A 19,287-nucleotide genomic window follows, 5' to 3' on the forward strand; every position below is an offset into this window, starting at 1 on the left:
ACGCCATTTTATTTCTGGTGTCTCTGATGAGAGACACTTCAAACAACGCTGTGGAGATTTTCTTCTGGTGACAGTCACAGACTCTCAGTGTTGCTAGATCTTTCCAACGCCAGCTAGCGCGCTGCGGCGCGTTTTCCTAAGTGCGGAGAGGCGCGAAGGTGGGTCCTGTTCTCATTGGAGCGTCGCTTTAGCGCGGCCAGCGTTCCGGGATTGGCTGTATTTATTTGTTCTAAAGTGCTCAGGCCTTGTTACGGCTCATTTTTCCTTCACTAGATTTTAGATACATCCATCTGAGTGCCAAGAAGGAGAAAAAAAAGTAGAGAGGCGGACTGCCAACCGCTGGGCCCGCCACGGGAGCCGGACCTAGGCTCAGCCGGAGGCAGGAGGAGGGGCTGAGGCTTCCCGGGCCCGCCGCACCTGGACCAGAGCCGGGTGGGCGCTCCTGGTGTCCTAGCTGAGGCGAAGGCCCTGGGCGGCCTTGGCCAGGAGAGAGGAAGAGCCCATTTGGCACTTACCAAAGCCTAGTCCGATGGCCCAGGAAGGGCGTTTAGACCCAAGGCCGGCTTCAGCCGCCCAGCAGCCAGTCTGGGTCACAGGCTGCTAAAGGGCCGGGCTTGAGGGCGAGGCTGGGAGCTGCGGCGCCCCCACCCGCTGGATACACCCCCCTGCATTGCACACCCTTGGGCTGGTTGTGACTTCTGGGCACCGACACCTGGAACTGGTTAAAAGCGCCTCTTCCTCACCGCCAGCCTCGGTCTCCCCCGAGCCCCCTCGGGCTCCCAAGCGAGCTTTGAATGTATTAATTAAATAAAGCGGGCAGCTCTTGAATCGCGCCAATGCAGTGCGCTCCCGGGAGCGTGAAAGTCCCGGCCTCCGAATCTGCAAAAGAAATGTGTGAAAAGAGAATTAGTGAAATTAGGTTAGACCAATAAAACGTGAGGGCTCCAATACCCCCCTTTCTCGCTCCCCCAGCCTGGGGCTAGAAGGGCTATCTGGTCTGATCTATTGTTTCCTGCCCTGGCAGGGGGTTCATTGTGTGATAAATAATTCCCCCTCCATTTTCTTTTATTCTTAAAAAAAAAATGGGTATTTGCATAATCAGTGCTTTGATGTGGCCAGAAATCGGAGGTTTGGTCTCCCCAAGTCTGCTATTGGTAGCGAAGCAACAAAGCTAGATCCAGATCTTTCACTTCGCTGAAAGTGTGTGGGGCAGATTGTCAGAAATAGCAGCGTTAAGCTGCTGCCTTCTTTTTTAAGGACCACTTTAATGATTAAACTTAAGGAATGTCCAAAAAAGGAGGGATGAAAGACCAGCTTTCTCATCACTCCACAGACACACCCGCGCACCCCCTGCCCCCATGCTTCTTATTGTTCTCTGCAGTTTCTTTTCCAAAGCGCTTGGTTTGGGGGATGGTGCATCTTCCTTGGGGCCGCCCCACGTGGCTCCGAGTGGGCACCCGCAGGGGTCCCCTGGGGCCAAGGAGGGGCCAGGTCTGCAGGAGCGGTTCTCCTCGCCCCCCACGCGTTTTTCCTTCCCCAGTTTGATTTTTCCAGCCGGGATGGGGTTCATCTTATGCAGGACGTTGAAGTGAGTCGCTCTTTAGTCCCCGAGTGGAATGAGTGGGGGTTGGGGGGTTCCCTGGGAACGCAGCTTGGAGGCAGTTTCAGATGGTCCCCGACAGGAGAGGCGAGCAAAGAAATTCAGTCATCCGGAAAGCAGAACGCGAAAGCCAGTGTGGCCGGACCTATTATTTCCCTGCAAGGTGGCGTGAGTCGGAAGGATGGAATGGGGAAGAATCCTGATGGTGTGTGCGTTACAACAAATGACTTTTTTCCCCCTCTCGGTGCCACTGTCGGGGGAGAGGAGACAAGGGTGGTTCTGTCTGCTTTCGCTCGCATTCTCTGCTTCTCCAGCTGCTCGGAGCGCGAAGGGGGAAATGCCAACTTGGATTACTAACTGAGAACACCGCGTGAAAGGCCAGGCCTCCCTGATCACCCGGGCAGGCGCCGGCTTCGCGCTCCAGCCTGGAGAGGTGTCGACCGCGTGAGAGACGCTCGGCCACCCGGGTTCCAAATTGGAGATGGAATCAGAGATGGAAGGGGGAAAGGAGGAGGATCCTTGAAACACCTGCGCGTCCACGGTCCCACTCCTTCTCCTCCTCAGCCCTGCATCTCACCGAACTGACCCCGGGCCATTCTTCAGATGTCCCAGCAGCTTTTGGATCGCAGAGCTTCAGCGGTTGTTAGCTCGTCGTCAATTCTCTTTTTACTTGGTTATCTTTGCTTTTACTTTTCAAGGCTGTAACTATATAAGCATTCGGTTTTCTGCATATTCACTTTCTTGCAAAACAAAAGTTACATATTTCTTAGGAAATAAAAGAACCCAGGATCCGCAGTTCTTCCCAATGGAAACATACTTTTAAGGCTGGACTTTGGGGGCAGCTGTTTAGATTCGTGTTACCTGGCAGACTCTACTTACTGCACATGGAAATCCAGCCATGCAAGAAATCAAGAGGCAACATGTTAAAGTTATTTCCAAAGGACGCATCTCCTAGAGTAGCCTGTTTGGACTGCAGCTGGCTTTTTACATATTCAATACTGAGTGTATATCTTCTCTGATAGATGTTGTCGAATTGTACAGCAGGTTGTGTCACCAATGTTTGTCTCCATTTCTTTCTAATAATTCCATTATCACCTTCTCTTTGTTTCCATCTGCACTCAAATCCTCGATTCCACTTACAGTCCTTTTTGCTCCATAACTAAAGGCATACGTGGAGACGTTAAACAATGGAGCAAAGAACCAAAACCTTTCACCTATCTTATTTGATGTAGAAAGGATTAAATAAAGGTGCTGAGGTCCACGTAAAATGGAAACAGGAAGCCTTAAAATATGGAGAGAGCTGGGGGCTGGTTTCCATGGCAGCAGCTTGCAATAAAGCCTAATGCCAAGTGACAAAGAGGTCATCTTCCTTTTCAAACGTGTTTATGATCCCTTTGTGTATTGTATTTTGGCATAAAAGCTTCTCTGCACCGTCAGGGCTCCGCGGGCAGCTCTATGACTCTCAAGGGGGTTTATTGCCTCCTTGGCATAAGAATAGCCGAAAGAAGCCAAACTAGTGCCAGTGTGACAAAAGAGTAACCCCACAGGCTTGCCATTGCTTTCTTTCCTTTTTTTTTTTTTTGCAGTACATAAATCTTGCTATGCATTGAAGTAATCAAACACGAAGGATTCTGAGATACGTTTAGTTTAATCTTGTTTTTTTTTTTTTCAAACTTTTACATCTACTGAAACATCATATGTAAACCAATACAAGAAGGTTGATTCAATATGAGGATATGATTTATTTATTTTTGCCTTACTTTCCAGATAATTTTGGGAAAGAACTCAAATGAGATAAAACGTTGGACATACCTGTGAAACTGAAGGAAAGACTAGCTGTAAATTTCAGATAATCATTGTATTAATTAACACTTTTTTTCATATCACAGTGCCTAGACTGTGATCAAAAAGATGTTTTTAAAAATCAAACCTATCTAGGCCAGGCGTGGTGGTTAACGTCTGCAATCCCAGAACTTTGGGAGGCTGAAGCGGGAGGATCACTTGAGGCTGGGAGTTCAAGGCCAACCTGGCCAACATGCTGAAACCTCCTCTCTACTAAAAATACAAAAATTAGCCAGGCGTGATGGCACGCACCTGTAATCCCAGCTACTCAGGAGGCTGAGGCAGAAGAATCACTTGAATCCAGGAGGCTGAGGTTGCAGTGAGCTGAAATCACACCACTGCACTCCAGCCTGGGCAACAAGGGTGAAAACTCCATCTCAAAAAAAAAAAAAAAAAAAAAGTTAAAAAAGTCCTATCTATGTTAATAATATTTCCCCTAACCCTCAAAATTACTATGGCAACAGCTTGGAAGCAGACAAGAAAAAACATAATTTTGCTGGAAAAATAGTAAAGAACTCGGAAGTCCTGAGTTCACATCCAATGTTTCTCGTGAATTAGGAGATGATTTTGGACTATATCTCTGTGTGACATTGGGCATGTGCACGGGCAAACACGTCCAGTAGAGTTTTTCATGGTATCTGCAATAGAAACTCCTTCCTATAATTTTCAATGGATGTAGGAGACTCCATCTGACATTTTCAGTTATTATTCTGTAAGTAAACAATTTTTAAGGGGGTTCAGTTCTCCTTGAGTAGCCGGCATCTCAGGCTTTTCTCTTCTACTTTGGGGAGAGTTTTCTAAATGCCTGAGAGTTTTCAGAACCATTTTGTTTTGAACTATAGGAGGTGAAGCTGAACTGATGAAGGCACTAGCCAGTGGTACCCTCCTCACCTCCACATTACTCTGTATCTTGCCTACAGTTTCATAACACATGCATGGTGTGGTAATTACCATAATACCTTACAAAGCAGATTGGAGAAAATATTTGTGGTGCCAATGACTGGATATAGTTCTCCTTGTAATCAGGTAATTGCTGCCTCTGCTTATTTCTTTTTTTCTTTTTTATCTTTTTTTGAGACAGGATGTCACTCTATCATCCAGGTTAGAGAGTAGTGGCACGATCCTGGGTCACTGTAGCCTCTGTCTCCTGGGCTCGAGCGATTCTTCCATGTTAGCCTCCTGAGTAGCTGGGACTTCAGGCATACACCGCCACACCTAGCTAATCTTTTAATTTTTCTTTTTCTTTTTTTTTTTTTTTTTGAGACGGAGTCTCGCTCTGTCGCCCAGGCTGGAGTGCAGTGGCGCAATCTCGGCTCACTGCAAGCTCCGCCTCCCGGGTTCACGCCATTCTCCTGCCTCAGCCTCTCCGAGTAGCTGGGACTACAGGCGCCCGCCACCACGCCCGGCTAATTTTTTGTATTTTTAGTAGAGACGGGGTTTCACCGTGGTCTCGATCTCCTGACCTCGTGATCCGCCCGCCTCGGCCTCCCAAAGTGCTGGGATTACAAGCGTGAGCCACCGCGCCCAGCCTTTAATTTTTCATAGAGATGAGGCCTCCCCTATGTTTCCCAGTGGGCTCAAGCGACCCTCCCACTTCAGCTTCCCAAAGTGCTGGGATTATAGGCGTGGCTACTGCTCCAGCCCACTTCTTTTTTTCTTTGAGATGGAGTCGCCAAGGCTGCAGTGCAGTGACACGATCTTGGTTCACTGCAGTCTCCGCCTCCCAGGTTCAAGGGATTCTTATGCCTCACCTTTCCATGTATGTGGGATTACAGGCACATGCCACCACACCTGGCTAATTTTTGTAATTTTAGTAGATGGGGTTTCACCACGTTAGCCAAGGCTAGTCTCAAACTCCTGGCCTCAAGTGATTCACCCGCCTCAGCCTCCCAAAGTGCTGGGATTACAGGCATGAGCTGTGGTGCCCGGCCTGCTTCTTGAACTTTCTAAGGAAAAAAGTCAAAGGTTCAATTCTCTTCAATACCTTTTCTCCCCCTACCCCAGCAAAGTGAGTGAAACTCTCCCCAAGGGCATTTTGATTCTAATGTTACCATATTTTTGGTAAGGGACCAGAAAGACAGTATTCATAAATATTGAGCTTCTCCACCCTTTTGTATTCATGACACACTTTCAAATTCTAGAAATTTTGTTAGCAAATTGGAAAGGATTACAAGTCTCAAGACAACATTAAACAAGGCAACAATGATTACACCATGCAGTGTCTCACTGGCGTCTCACAGAATCTACTAACATTCATAGCCATCGGATTATTCACTTCGTTGTCCTTTTGCATTATATTACTGTTTAAGTAGAATTATTTCTTGTCCTACAGTGCTCTCCCCTACACAGTAGGCAGTATTTTTACAAGTTCCAGGAAACACAATTTCTTTTGCACTATCTTTAGACTCTTATTTAAAGCTTGAAGAGGTCTGGTGTGGTGGCTCATACCTGTAATCTCAGCACTTTGGGAGGCTGAGGTGGGAGGATTGCTTGAGGAGTTCGAGAACAGCCTGGGCAATTTAGGGAGACCTCATCTCTCTAAAAAAATTAAAAATTAGCCAGCATGGTGGTGTATGCCTGTAGTCCCAACTCTTCAGGTGGTTGAGGTGGCCAGGAAGTCAAGGCTGCAGTGAACTGTAATCACACCACTGCACTCCAGTGTGGGTGACAGAGTGAGAACATTACTCAAAATATAAATAAATAAATAAATAAATAAAATAAAAGAAAGCTTGCTATTTCCTTTCATTCCATGATATTCAGTTAATGGTGTTTCACCTAACAAAACACTACTGCTGGATATTGTGGAGGATGTTCCTGGTCTTTGCCGTATCTGATTCTCTAATCCTTCTGGGCATGCTCAGACCATTTATAACAGAGCGAGTCTCCATCTCTTGTCTCTTATCTTCCTTTTGCCTTAAGATAGTAAGGCCAAAATATCAAAGCTAGTTGGGCTCCTGAGTGACCACATAAAGAACAGTGGTCCTCATGAGTCACCTAAACTAACAGTGGATGTTGTATGAGAGAGAAAAACTTGTGAGTTGAGCCACTTAGATTCAGTGGTTGATTGTTATTGCATCATAATTTAGCCTGCCCTGATTAATATGGTTGTGTATTTATTCAGGGAGTATATAACTTATTTGTAGCAACAAAATTAAAAAAAGTCTTATACATTGACTAAAACTTGATAGCCCACCTTTGAAGAATTTGAAGATTCTGTTATTTTAAGTCATTTTTATTTTTATTTTGGGCCATGTAAGAATGTTTTAATGCCTTAAAATCTTCAGCTGTTCCAAAAGTGATTTTAAAAAACCATCTTAACCATTTTAAGTGTAGTACAGCTTAGTAGTGTTAAGTATATTCATATTGCTGTGCAACAAATCTTCAGAACTTTTTCATCTTGCAAAACTGAAATTCTATACACATTAAACAACAACTCTCATTTCTTCTTCCCTCCAGCTCCTGGCAAATACTATTCATATTTATTTTTAAAGCATGTAGGACCCCTGCCCTCATTTTTCTCTATCTCAGTTTAATTAACTTTAGTTTGAATTGTCCACACTATTATTATAGAAGTAAGCATGTATAAAGTTCTATCATTCACAACAACTAGCTCTTCTGCTACCTTTCAGAAAATAATTAACAATATGGAGCTGTACTCTCCTTTGCATAGTGTTATTGACTGATGCAAAATTGCGATCAATTTTGTAAGAGAGCACCCATTATCTGGGTACCTACTCCTCCTGAATGAAGCCATCTTGACAGGGTAGATGGCTTGACAGAGTCCTGCAGGTAGATATGTTTTCTGCCTCATTTTTTTCCAGAATGGGCCAGAGGTAGTTCAATGGGTCTGGAGGCCAGTTTGAAGAGTAGATTGATTCCTGATCCCATGGATAAAATTCACTGTGATGTACAATTTGATCCTGTTGTACCCAAGCTTAAAAGGACAATGTGATTAAACTACACATTAAACTGAAGTACTATAATTAGCTTACAAACTTAGAGTATGTGATGGGGTTTTTTCATTTTGAAAAAGCCGGAGCATTGGACTAAGTGGTTAGAGTCCTTTCTGTTAGTGAGTGGCTATATAACTATGAGTAGGTCTCTTAGCCTGGTATAGCAGGCCTAAGGTTAGAACAACTGTTTATGGTTATACCAGGTATTTCCAAACGCTATTCTAGCTTCACTTTTCAATGCCTTTTTAAAAATAAAGTACACTAGGTTTGCTTTTAGAAACACTTTTAGACAAAATCTAACAGATTTATCTTGATATATTTTTAGAAAGATTTTGCTTTTCAAAGAGTCCATATTAATTTTCAAAAATACTTGGAGAAACCACATTTTAACTTGCTTTTTATAACTATGCCTTTAAAAATGAAAACTGGAAGCTTGAAGGAGGCAACTGAAAAGTCCCTCAAGCTAGGCCAATATTTAGCACTGACATCTAAGACCTGCCATGTGCCTTGGATTCAATTTTGTTTTTCATTCAGCACTTGTACTGAACAGAGGTCAATCATTTTAGGTAGGGAGGAAAAGTAAATTTTTGAAAAAGGTTTCTTTCTTTTAAGCTGCTTCCAAGCAAGGGATGACAATTTCTTTTGTTCAGAGAGTTGTATTCCTTTCTCTGCCTCATTTCTCCCTGATCTTTAAAGGTGTCTCTTGATTTGGACATCATGGACCTATAAACACATCACACAATAATTTAAAATTGTTCTTCTTGGGGGGAAAACAGATTAAGTCTCAGCTCCCCATGAATAGCTCTGCTCTCTTTTTTAATAAAGAAGAGTCAGACTGGACCAGTGCCGATGGCATATTTACCTTCATGAGCTAAAAAAAAAAAAAAAAAAAAAAAAAAAAAAAAGTTAATTACTGCTCAGAGCAAGAGCAAGTTAGTCTGGCTGTCCTGAGCTGTCTTTTATTAGTTGTCCCCTTCATTAATTTCCCTCACTGGATTTGCTGCTAATAGCTGCCTGGTTCCCCCTCAGCTCAAAGCCGCATCTGTGCCATTGAGCAGAAAAGTAGGAGCCTGGCCAAAGGGGGGTAGTGATGGAGTGAGGGAGACGCTATTTACAAATCAGCTCTTATTAACATGATGGTCTGGTGCGCTGAAGAGGGAGATGGTGGCCTCAGAGCAGAGAGCTGTAGAGCAGAGAAGAGGTAGTAAAATCTGAAGGAACCAGCACCAAGCATGGTGGTTTGGATGTGTACTTCTCTCCTATGAACTAGTGTTCCCTTAGCGCCAATACAGAATAACACTTTTTTTCCCCCCAAGGACTGGATGTGTACTACTCTGTCACTGAACTTCATGAAAAGTTCCAAAAGTATCAATCTTTAGCAAGGAGGTTTAATTTTCCCCATAAGATACAAAGACTCTGAGAGATCCAAGTCAATAAATGATCTTTTTTTATAAGCTTATAGTTTATTTTTAGATATTAATTCAGTTACAGACCATGTGGTGAATACATATATAATTTTTAAATCCTTGTTCCATTTATGATATACATTAATTTGATGCTCAGCTATCTTTATTTTTCTCACACTTACCACCAAGAAGCATACTATCTTACTAATTTATTTTATTTACATTATCTTCCCTCATTAGAATGTAAACTCCAGGAGGACAGGTGTGTGTGTCGTGTGTGTACCTGCTCACCCTTTGTTCAATGTTGCTATCTCCAGCATCTGTAACATGCCTCTGAGCCAGGTTGAAAGGGCAGGTAACTCTTCTTTGGTAGCAACATTAAACAATACACTCATGTAAGTTTTCTTTCTTGAATCCCTTTTTTAGGAAAAACCCAAATAAGTTCTGAACAAAGATTAGCCAAAGGAATTTTGCAAGCATTATGTTCCATTTGTTGATATGTTGTGATTTTTTTTTCTCTCTCTAAGAAAGATCAACAGCAGTCATGGTGAGATTTACTTGAGAATTGCTACAATGTATCATTTAATCTTTTTATGAATAGATGGAAAAAGTTATTAATATATTTTGAGTATTAAGGGGACTTTAAGCCTATGAAGAGTAGTTTGACTAAGATAATAAGACTAAGATAATAATAAGTATATGTAATAAGTATAAAAATAAATAATAAGTATAAGATAATAATAAGATAATAACTAACATAATAATAAGACTAAGAGTCTCCCAGGATAAGGTCAGCACTTATTCAAAACATCTGGTGTGCATAGGGCTCCTGACTAGATGATGGTTTGAGAGTAAAAGAGGTCCATCTGTTGGAACAAAGGGACTTTTGCTGGGACAACTGATAGAGGGGAGAGCAAGAATTCCTTCCAGGTGAACAAAGTTCTGTCTCCCAAAAAAGTCAGTGCCTAACCTCTTGTCTAAACGATACTGATGGTTAATGGCTTGATAATCAAAAAGCCTACATTAAGAGAAAGAGCATAACATTTACAATGAAAGGGTCAGATTTGAGTTTTGGCTCCCTCTGTGTAATTCTGAAGAAGTTCCTTAGTCTGTCTGAGCTCCTAGTTCTACACCTGTAAGCTCTGTCTTCTATCACAGAATATGTAGACAGTTTCCAGTTTTTCTCTAACATAAATAGCATTGTAGCTAAACTTTGCATTTGCATTTATTTTCTTACAATGAAAGAGTGATCAGAAATAACAAATCATGTGTCTTTTTACGGACATAAAAGTATGTTCCCAATATATTGTCAGGTTGAAAACAGCAGATTAGGTCAGGCGTGGTGGCTCATGCCTGTAATCCCAACACTCTGGGAGGCCAAGGCAGGAGGATCTCTTGAGCTCAGGAGTTCAAAACCAGCCTAGACAACATAGTGAGACCTTGGCTTTGCAAGAATTTTTTTTTTTTTTTAGTTAGCCAGGTGGTGACATGTACCTGTATTCCCAGCTACTTCAGAAGCTCAGGCAGGAGGATCAGTTGAGCCCAGGAGTTTGAGGCTGCAGTGAGCTATGATCACACCACTGTACTCCAGCCTGGGTAATGGAGTGAGACTCTATCTCAAAAAAAAAAAAAAAAAAAAAAAAAGAGCAGATTATAGTAATGTGTGTAAAATTATCAAATAATTATCAAATAATAGCTGTAATAAGAGCTAACATTCATTGTGCTTACATGTTAGGACCATTGCTAAGTCATTTACATAGATTATTTTATTAAAACTTCATAATAACCCTCTGATGTAGCTACTATTATTATTTCTATTTTACATAAGAAGACATTCAAACTTTAAATATTAATAGTAGTCATCCTGGTGGTTGAATCATGACTATTTTAAAATTTATAATTATTGTTTATTTGATACTTTCTATTTTTCAACTTTCAACAGATATCACTTGTTATAGTGTGGTGAAATATACATAACGTTTACCATTTTAACCACCTTTAAGTACAGTTCAGTAGCATTAAGTAAATTCACAATATTATGCAGTCATCAGCTTGCCTACTTGAAGAACTTGTTCACCATCCTAAAAAGAGTTTGTTCCCACTAAAGAATTCCCCATTCTCCCCAATCCCCAGCTCCTGGAAACTTCTATCCTATTTTCTGTCTCTATGAATTTGCCTTTTCTAGGTGGCTTACGTAAGTGGAATCGTGCAATATTTTCCTTTTGTGTCTGGTCTATTTCACTTAGCATATTTTAAAGATTCATTCAAATTGTAGCATGTGTCAGAATTTCATTCCTTTTAAAGGCTGAATAATATTCTATTGAAAGTCTATGCCACATTTTGATGATCCATTCACCTGTTGATGTGAATGTATACATATTGCTTTTCATATAGGAAAACAATATTTTTATTTTTATTTTTTTTGAGATGGAGTCTTGCTCCGTTGCCCAGACTGGAGTGCAGTAACACAATCTCGGCTCACTGCAACCTCCGTCTCCCGGGTTCAAGTGATTCTCCTGCCTCAGCCTCCTGGTAGCTGGGACTACAGGCGCGTGCCACCACGCCCGGCTAATTTTTTTGTACTTTTTGTAGAGACAGGGTTTCACCACGTTAGCCAGGATGGTCTCGATCTCCTGACCTCTTGATCTGCCCACATCGGCGTCCCAAAGTGCTGGGATTACAGGCATAAGCCACTGTGCCCGGCCAGGAAAACAATATTTTTAATTAAATTCAATAAAATTTATTGCCCCCAGGTAAGACTGCTATAAGGTTTAAATGATACAATGTATGTATCCTTGGAAAAGTATAAAATGCTTTTTGAATAGTAGTAGTTATTTTCAACAATGGTTTCTCTTAAACCTCTCACGCTTTCAAGTCTTTAAGGAAACACCAAAAAGACACATTTTCTAGTTCTTTGAAGGTTGGTGGAGTAACTTTGTGGCAGATGGACCACATCAGATAATGGGTACTTGCCTCTTTGTTTCTAGGCCCTTCATTTGCATAAATGGTTCAGGTTTTCTCAACAATAGTTTTTGAACTATCCTGTCATAGAAGAGCTGGTTGGACAGGCAAACCGAATCCAGCATCACATTAAAAAGCTTATCCACCACGATCAAGTCTACTTCATCCCTGGGATGCAAGGCTGGTTCAACATATGCAGACCAATAAATGTAATCCATCGCATAAACAGAACCAATGACAAAAACCACGTGATTATCTCAATAGATGAAGAAAAGGCCTCTGATAAAATTCGACACACTTTCATGCTAAAAACACTCAAGGCCAGGCGCGGTGGCTCATGCCTGTAATCCCAGCACTTTGGGAGGTCAAAGGGGGCAGATCACCTGAGGCCAAGAGCTCGAGACCAGCCTGACCAACATGGAGAAACTCCATCTCTACTAAAAATACAAAATTAGCTGGGTGTGGTGGTGCATGCCTGTAATCCCAGCTACTCAAAATGCTGAAGCAGGAGAATCGCTTGAACCCACGAGGTGGAGGTTGCAATGAGCTGAGATCACACCATTGCACTCCAGCCTGGGCATCAAGAGCAAAACTCCAAAAAAAAAAAAAAAAAAACTCAATAAACTAGGTATTGATGGAACATATCTCAAAATAATATGACTTATTTATGACAAACCCACAGCCAATATCATATTGAATGGGCAAAAGCTGGAAGCATTCCCTTTGAAAACCAGCACAAGACAAGGATGCCCTCTCTCACCACTCCTATTCAGCATAGTATTGGAAGTTCTGGCCAGGGCAATCAGGTAAGAGAAAGAAATAAAGGGTATTCAAATAGGAAGAGAGGAAGTCAAATTGTCTTTCTTTGCAGATGACATGATTGTATATTTAGAAAACCTCATTGTCTCAGCCCCAAAACTCCTTAAGCTGATAAGCAACTTCAGCAAAGTCTCAGGATACAAAATCAATGTGTAAAAATCACAAGCATTATTATACACCAATAATAGACAAACAGAGAGCCAAATCATAAGCGAACTCCCATTCACAATTGCTACTAAGAGAATAAAGTACCTGGGAATACAACTTACAAGGGATGTGAGGGATCTCTTCAAGGAGGACTACAAACCACTGGGCAAGGAAATGAGAAGACACAAACAAATGGGAAACATTCCATGCTCATGGTTAGGAAGAATCAATATCGTGAAAGTGGCCATACTGCCTAAAGTAATTTATAGATTCAATGCTATTCCCATTAAGCTACCATTGACTTTCTTCACAGAATTAGAAAAAACTGCTTTAAATTTCATGCGGAACCAAAAAAGAGCCTGTATAGCCAAGACAGTCCTAAGCAAAAAGAACAAAGCTGGAGGCATCATGCTACCTGACTTCAAACTATACTACCAGGCTACAGTAAACAAAACAGCATGGTACTGGTACCAAAACATATGTATAGACCAATGGAACAGAACAGAGACCTCAGAAATAACACCACAAATCTACAACCATCTGATCTTTGACAAACCTGACAAAAACAAGCAATGAGGAAAGGATTCCCTATTTAATAAATGATGTTGGGAAAACTGGCTAGCCATATGCAGAAAACTGAAACTGGACCCCTTCCTTAAACCTTGTACAAAAATTAACTCAAGATGGATTAAAGACTTAAATGTAAGGCCTAAAACCATAAAAACCCTAGGGGTAACCTAGGCAATACCATCCAGGACACAGGCATAGGCAAAGACTGCATGACTAAAACACCAAAAGCAATGACAGCAAAAGCCAAAATTGACAAATGGGATCTAACTAAAGAGCTTCTGCACAGCAAAAGAAACTATCATCAGAGTGAACAGGCAACCTACAGAATGAGAGAAAATTTTTGCAATCTATCTATCTGACAAAGGGGTACTATCCAGAATCTATAAGCAACTTAAACAAATTTGCAAGAAAAAAACAACCCCATCAAAAAGTGGGTGAAGGATATGAACAGACACTTCTCAAAAGAAGACATTCATGCGGCCAACAAACTTATGAAAAAAAGCTCATCATCCCTCGTCATTAGAGAAATGCAAATCAAAACCACAATAAGATACTATCTCATGCCAGTTAGAATGGAGATCATTAAAAAGTCAGGAAACAGGCTGGGCGCAGTGGCTCACACCTGTTATCCCGGCACTTTGGGAGGCCCAGGCAGGCAGATTGCCTGAGGTCAAGAGTTTGAGACAAGCCTGACCCACGTGGTGAAACCCCGTCTCTACTAAAAATACGAAAATTAGCTGGGCATGGTGGTGGGCGCCTGTAATCCCAGCTACTTGGGAGGCTGAGGCAGGAGAATCACTTGAACCTGGGAAGTGGAGGTTGCAGTGAGCTGAGACCAGGCCATTGCACTCCAGCCTGGGCAACAAGAGAGAAACTCTGTCTCAAAAATAAAAAATAAAATAAAAAGTCAGGAAAGAACAGATGCTGGAGAGGATGTGGAGAAATAGGCATGCTTTTACACTGTTGGTGGGAGTGTAAATTAGTTCATCCATTGTGGAAGACAGTGTGGCGATTCCTCAAGGATCTAGAACCAGAAATATATTTTGACCCAGCAACCCATTACTGGATATATACCCAAAGTATTATAAATCATTCTACTATAAAGACACATGCACATGTATGTTTATTGCAGCACTGTTCACAATAGCAAAGGCTTGGAACCAACCCAAATGCCCATCAATGATAGACTGAATAAAGAAAATGTGGCACATATACACCACATAATACTGTGCAGCCATAAAAAAGAATGAGTTCATGTCCTTTCCAGGGACATGGATGAAGCTGGAAACCATCAATCTCAGCAAACTAACACAGGAACGGAAAACCAAACACTGCATGTTCTCACTCATAAGTGGGAGATGAACAATGAGAACACATGGACACAGGGAGGTGAACATCACACATTGGGGCCTGTTGTGGGGTGGGGAGCAAGGGGAGGGATAGCATTAGGAGAAATACCTAATTTAGGTGACAAGTTTATGGGTGCAGCAAAACACCATGGCAGGTGTATACCTATGTAACAAACCTGCAAGTTCTGCACATGTATCCCAGAACTTAAAGTATAACAATAATTTTTTAAAAAAGAAGATGAGCTGGTTGGGGCACTGGGCTATGTTATTCTATGCTAGTATTACATTATTTTCTTTTGAGGTGCCAAGGTGAAAGGATTGCTTGGAGCCAGGAGATCGACACCAACCTCAACAACAAAGTGAGACCCTGTCTCTACAAAAAAATAAAAAAAAATTTAGTCAGATGTGATGCATGTGTCTGTACTCCCAGCTACTTGGGAGACTGAGGTGGGAGGATAAGTTTAGCCCAAAAGTTCGAGGCTGCAGTGAGGTGTGATTATGCCACCACACTCCAGCCTGGGCGAAAGAGCAAGACACTGTCTCCAAACAAAATAAGTAAATAGGCTGGGTTCGGTGGCTCATGCCTGTAATCCCAGCACTCTGGGAGGCCGAGGTGGGCAGATCACTTGAGGTCAGGAGTTTGAGACCAGCCTGGCCAAGATGGCGAAACCCTGTCTCTAGTGAAAAAAAAAAATACAAAAGTTAGCCGGGCATGGTGGTGTGTGCCTGTAGTCCCAGCCAGTTAGGAGGCTGATGCAGGAGAATTGCTTGAACCTGAGAGGAGGAGGTTGCAGTGAGCCAAGATCATTTCACTGCACTCCAGCTTGGGTGATAGAGCGAGACTCTGTCTCAAAAAAAAAAAGTAAATAAACATAAAAATGATTTTCTTTTGTAGAAAGAAATGTTTCCTATAATTTGTTTCTTAAGACTTAGTAACCACTGACTTTTCTCAAAATTGATAAATCAGTAGCAAACACTATATCAATAGCAATGCTATTAGAACGCTGTAGAGCTATTAGACCCCTAGGAGTTTTAGAAATCATGAAGGATGGAATTTGAATTGAGAAGCAGTTGAAACAATTGGCCGGGCCTGTGGGTAGGGAGACCTCCCGCAGCTGACCTGGATTTTGACTAGATTAAGCAGATGATCATGAGGTCATAAGATGTAAGATAGGTGAGTTGCAACAATATTTGGTTAGAACAATGAGAAGCCTGGCAATGACATGGACTAAAGCCAGGGAGCTTAGGGCACTAGAGTGTCCAAGATGGCTGCAGGGAAGGCAGGGGGAGGGTGCTAACTGGGGAAAGACACTGAAGACAGACATTACATTTCCCCTGCTTTATGATTTGTCCATAGATGGATGGCTCAGGTAACCTTGTGGCTTGTATGCTGCTGCAATGGGGCATGCTGCTGAGGCAAGGAGAGGATCATATTGAATTTGGAGTCCACAGATAGAAATTTGATTCCAAATTTAATTATAGATTTGGGCAGCCATTCTAGCCCCAGTCTTATTTCAAGCTCCAGAAATCTGTCTCATCAGATTACTTGCTTTTTTTTTTTCATTTTCTGTCTCATCAGAGTACTTGCTTTTTTTTTTGGTGGGGGGGGCGAATACTATTTTGTGTCAGGTATTATGCGAGACAAGGGAGCTATAAGAATAGTCAAACATGATTCTTGCCTTCCTATGGGAGAGATTGATCAAGCAAACTAATGATTGCAGAAATGTGAAGTATTATTTTAGAAAAACAACATGCAGGAATAGAGAGGAAAAGCACTTAGCACCTTCTTGACTGAGAGCAGGATATGTTTGGTTAGAGAATATTGTCAAATGAGCAGATGCTTGAGTTTATTCTGAATGTTAGGAAGGATGTGAGCTGAGGGTCCAAGATAATTATATAAAGTTTGGATTTATCACTGAAGAGGTGGCATTTAAGGTACAGGTATGGGAAGTGTAACGATGTATAAAATGCCAATAGTTAAGAAAAAAGGAGAGTAAGAGAAGCTTGAAAAGAAGAAGCCAGAAGAGTAAAAGAAAAACCAGAAGAGAGTTGTCAGAAAGAGAAGGTAAGCCGAGCATGGTCCACAACATCAAATGCTACAAAAGTCAAGTCAAATAAGCATTGAAAATGTTAGTTTTGTTTTTCAACCTGGGGCTCACTGAATAGCCAAGCAAAGGGAGTTTCTGGGGTGCTGGAGGTGACGGCATATTGCAGTGAGTGGAGGAGTGAGTGGAAGGGGAGAGTGAAGACAAGGAGGATAAAGAATTCTTACAAAGAGTATTAAATGAAGCAAAGAAGAGCATGGTGATGGAAACTGAGCGAAAAGCTAACTTTTTCTCTTTTTCATTTGTTTCTAAGGTAGTAGTAGCTCGAGTAAATTGACAGAAAAATGGAAGACAATGCTAGAGAGGAAGGAGTTGAAGCTAGAGAAGGAAAAAGTTACCCATATTTTTCTTACCAAAACGAAATGCTACTGTACCTACTGTTTTGCAATTTTTTTCAATCACCTTGCATTTTAGTAAATTTTAAATTTTATCTATATTTCAAAATGTTCCTGAGAATTTGTGGAAGAATTTTAAAGAAAATGTTTCTGTTTATCACATGTTTACACTCATTAAATAAAAATGGAACATAGAGAAAATGATAATTATCCACAGTATCACCACTCCAAAAGATTATCTTAGCAATTTTGTATATTCATTTTTTTTCTAGTTTTCACCTACATAAAGACTAGGCTTGCTGTGTGTGTATGTTTTATATAGTTCGAATTATGCTCTGTACACAATTTTGTATTTGGCTTTTAATAGTTAACATTATTTATAAATATTTTTCATGGTATTGCTTTTTTTTTTAGACAGTCTTCCTATGTTGGCCAGGCTGGTCTTGCACTCCTGGGGTCAAGTGATCCTCCCGCCTCAGCCTCCCAAATAGCTGGGATTACAGGCATGTACCGCCATGGCCAGCCATATATATATATGTATATATGTCAACTTTTATTTTAGAGTCGGGTCTTACATGTGCAAGTTTGTTACAAAGTTACGTTGCATAATGCTGAGGTTTGAAGTACAAATGAATCTGTGACCCAGGTAGTGAGCACAGTACATAGTACGTAGTTTTTCCAACCCTTAATACCCTCTTGCTCCCTAACCTCTTGTATTCCCCAGTGCCTATTGTTCCCACTTTTATGTCCATGAGTACCCAATATTTAGCTCCCACTTATAAGTTAGAACGTGGGGTATTCAGTTTTCTGTTCTGCATTCATTCGTTTAGGCTAATTTTAACTTCCAGCTGCATCCATGTTGCTGTGAAGGACAGGATTTCATTCTTTTTTATGGCTGGGTAGTATTCCATGGTGTATATGTCCCACATTTTCTTTATCCAGTCCACCACTGACTGGCACCTGGGTTGATTCCATGTCTTTGCTATGCTGAATAGTGCTGCGGTGAATATAAAGGTACTTGTATCTTTTTAGTAGAATGATTTATTTTCCTTGTGTATCAGTCCATTTTCATGCTGTTATAAAGACATACCCAAGACTGGGCAATTTACAAAAGAAAGAGGTTTAATGGAGTTACAGTTCTGTGTGGCTAGGAAGGCCTCACAATCATGGCAGAAGACAACAGGCACATCTTACATGGCAGCAGACAAGAGAAGAGTGAGAGCCAAGTGGATGGGGTTTCCTCTTATAAAACCATCAGATCTCCTGAGACTTATTCACTACCATGAGAACAGTATGGGGGAAACTGCCCCCATGATTCAATTATCTTCCACTGGGTCCTTCCCACAACATGAAGGACTTATGCGAGCTGTAATTTGAGATGAGATTTGGATGGGGACACAGCCAAACCATATCATCTTTGTTATATACCCAGCAGTGGGATTGCTGGATTGAATGGTATTTCAATGTGCAGTTCTTTGAGAAATCTCCAGACTGCTCTCCACAGTGGCTGAACTAATTTATGTTCCCACCAACAATGTATGTGTTCCCTTTTCTCTGAAGCCTTGCCAACATCAGTTATTTTTTGACTTTCTAACAAAAGCCATTCTGACTGGTGTGAGATGGTATCTCACTGTGGTTTTGATTTGCATTTCTCTGATGATTCGTGATGATTAACATCTTTTCATAGCTTGTTGGCCACTTGTATGTTTTCTTTTGAGAAGTGTCTGTTCATGTCCTTTCCCCACTTTTTAATGGAGTTGTTTGTTTTTTGCTTATTGATTTGTTTAAGTTCCTTATAGATTCTGGATATTAGACCTTTGTTGGATGCATAGTTTGCAAATATCTTCTTCCATTCTGTAGGTGGTCTGTTTACTCCCTTGATAGTCTCTCTTACTGTGAAGAAGCTCTTCAGCTTAATTAGGTCCCATTTGTCAGTTTTTGTTTTATTGAAATTGCTTTTGAGGTCTTAGCTATCATAAATGCTTTGCCAGGGCTGATGTCAAGAATTATAGTTCCTAAGTTTTCTTATAAAATTTTTAAAGTTTGAGGGGTCACACTTAAGTTGTTAATCCATCTTGAGTTAATTTTTGTAGATGGTGATAGGTAGGGGTCCAATAGATGGTGATAGGTAGGGGTGTGATACAGTTTGGCTGTGTCCCCACCCAAATCTCATCTTGAATTTCCACATATTTTGGGAGGG

General features: G+C 41.4%; 1 pseudogene; it reads left to right on the plus strand.

Moving 5' to 3' along the window:
- The first annotated feature begins 1,668 nt into the window (after positions 1 to 1,668).
- Positions 1,669 to 19,287, plus strand: part of LOC129480083 (uncharacterized) — a 42,436-nt pseudogene continuing 24,817 nt past the window's right edge.

This window comes from Symphalangus syndactylus, chromosome 4 (assembly GCF_028878055.3).
Source record: "Symphalangus syndactylus isolate Jambi chromosome 4, NHGRI_mSymSyn1-v2.1_pri, whole genome shotgun sequence".
NCBI classification, from domain to species: Eukaryota; Metazoa; Chordata; class Mammalia; order Primates; family Hylobatidae; genus Symphalangus; species Symphalangus syndactylus.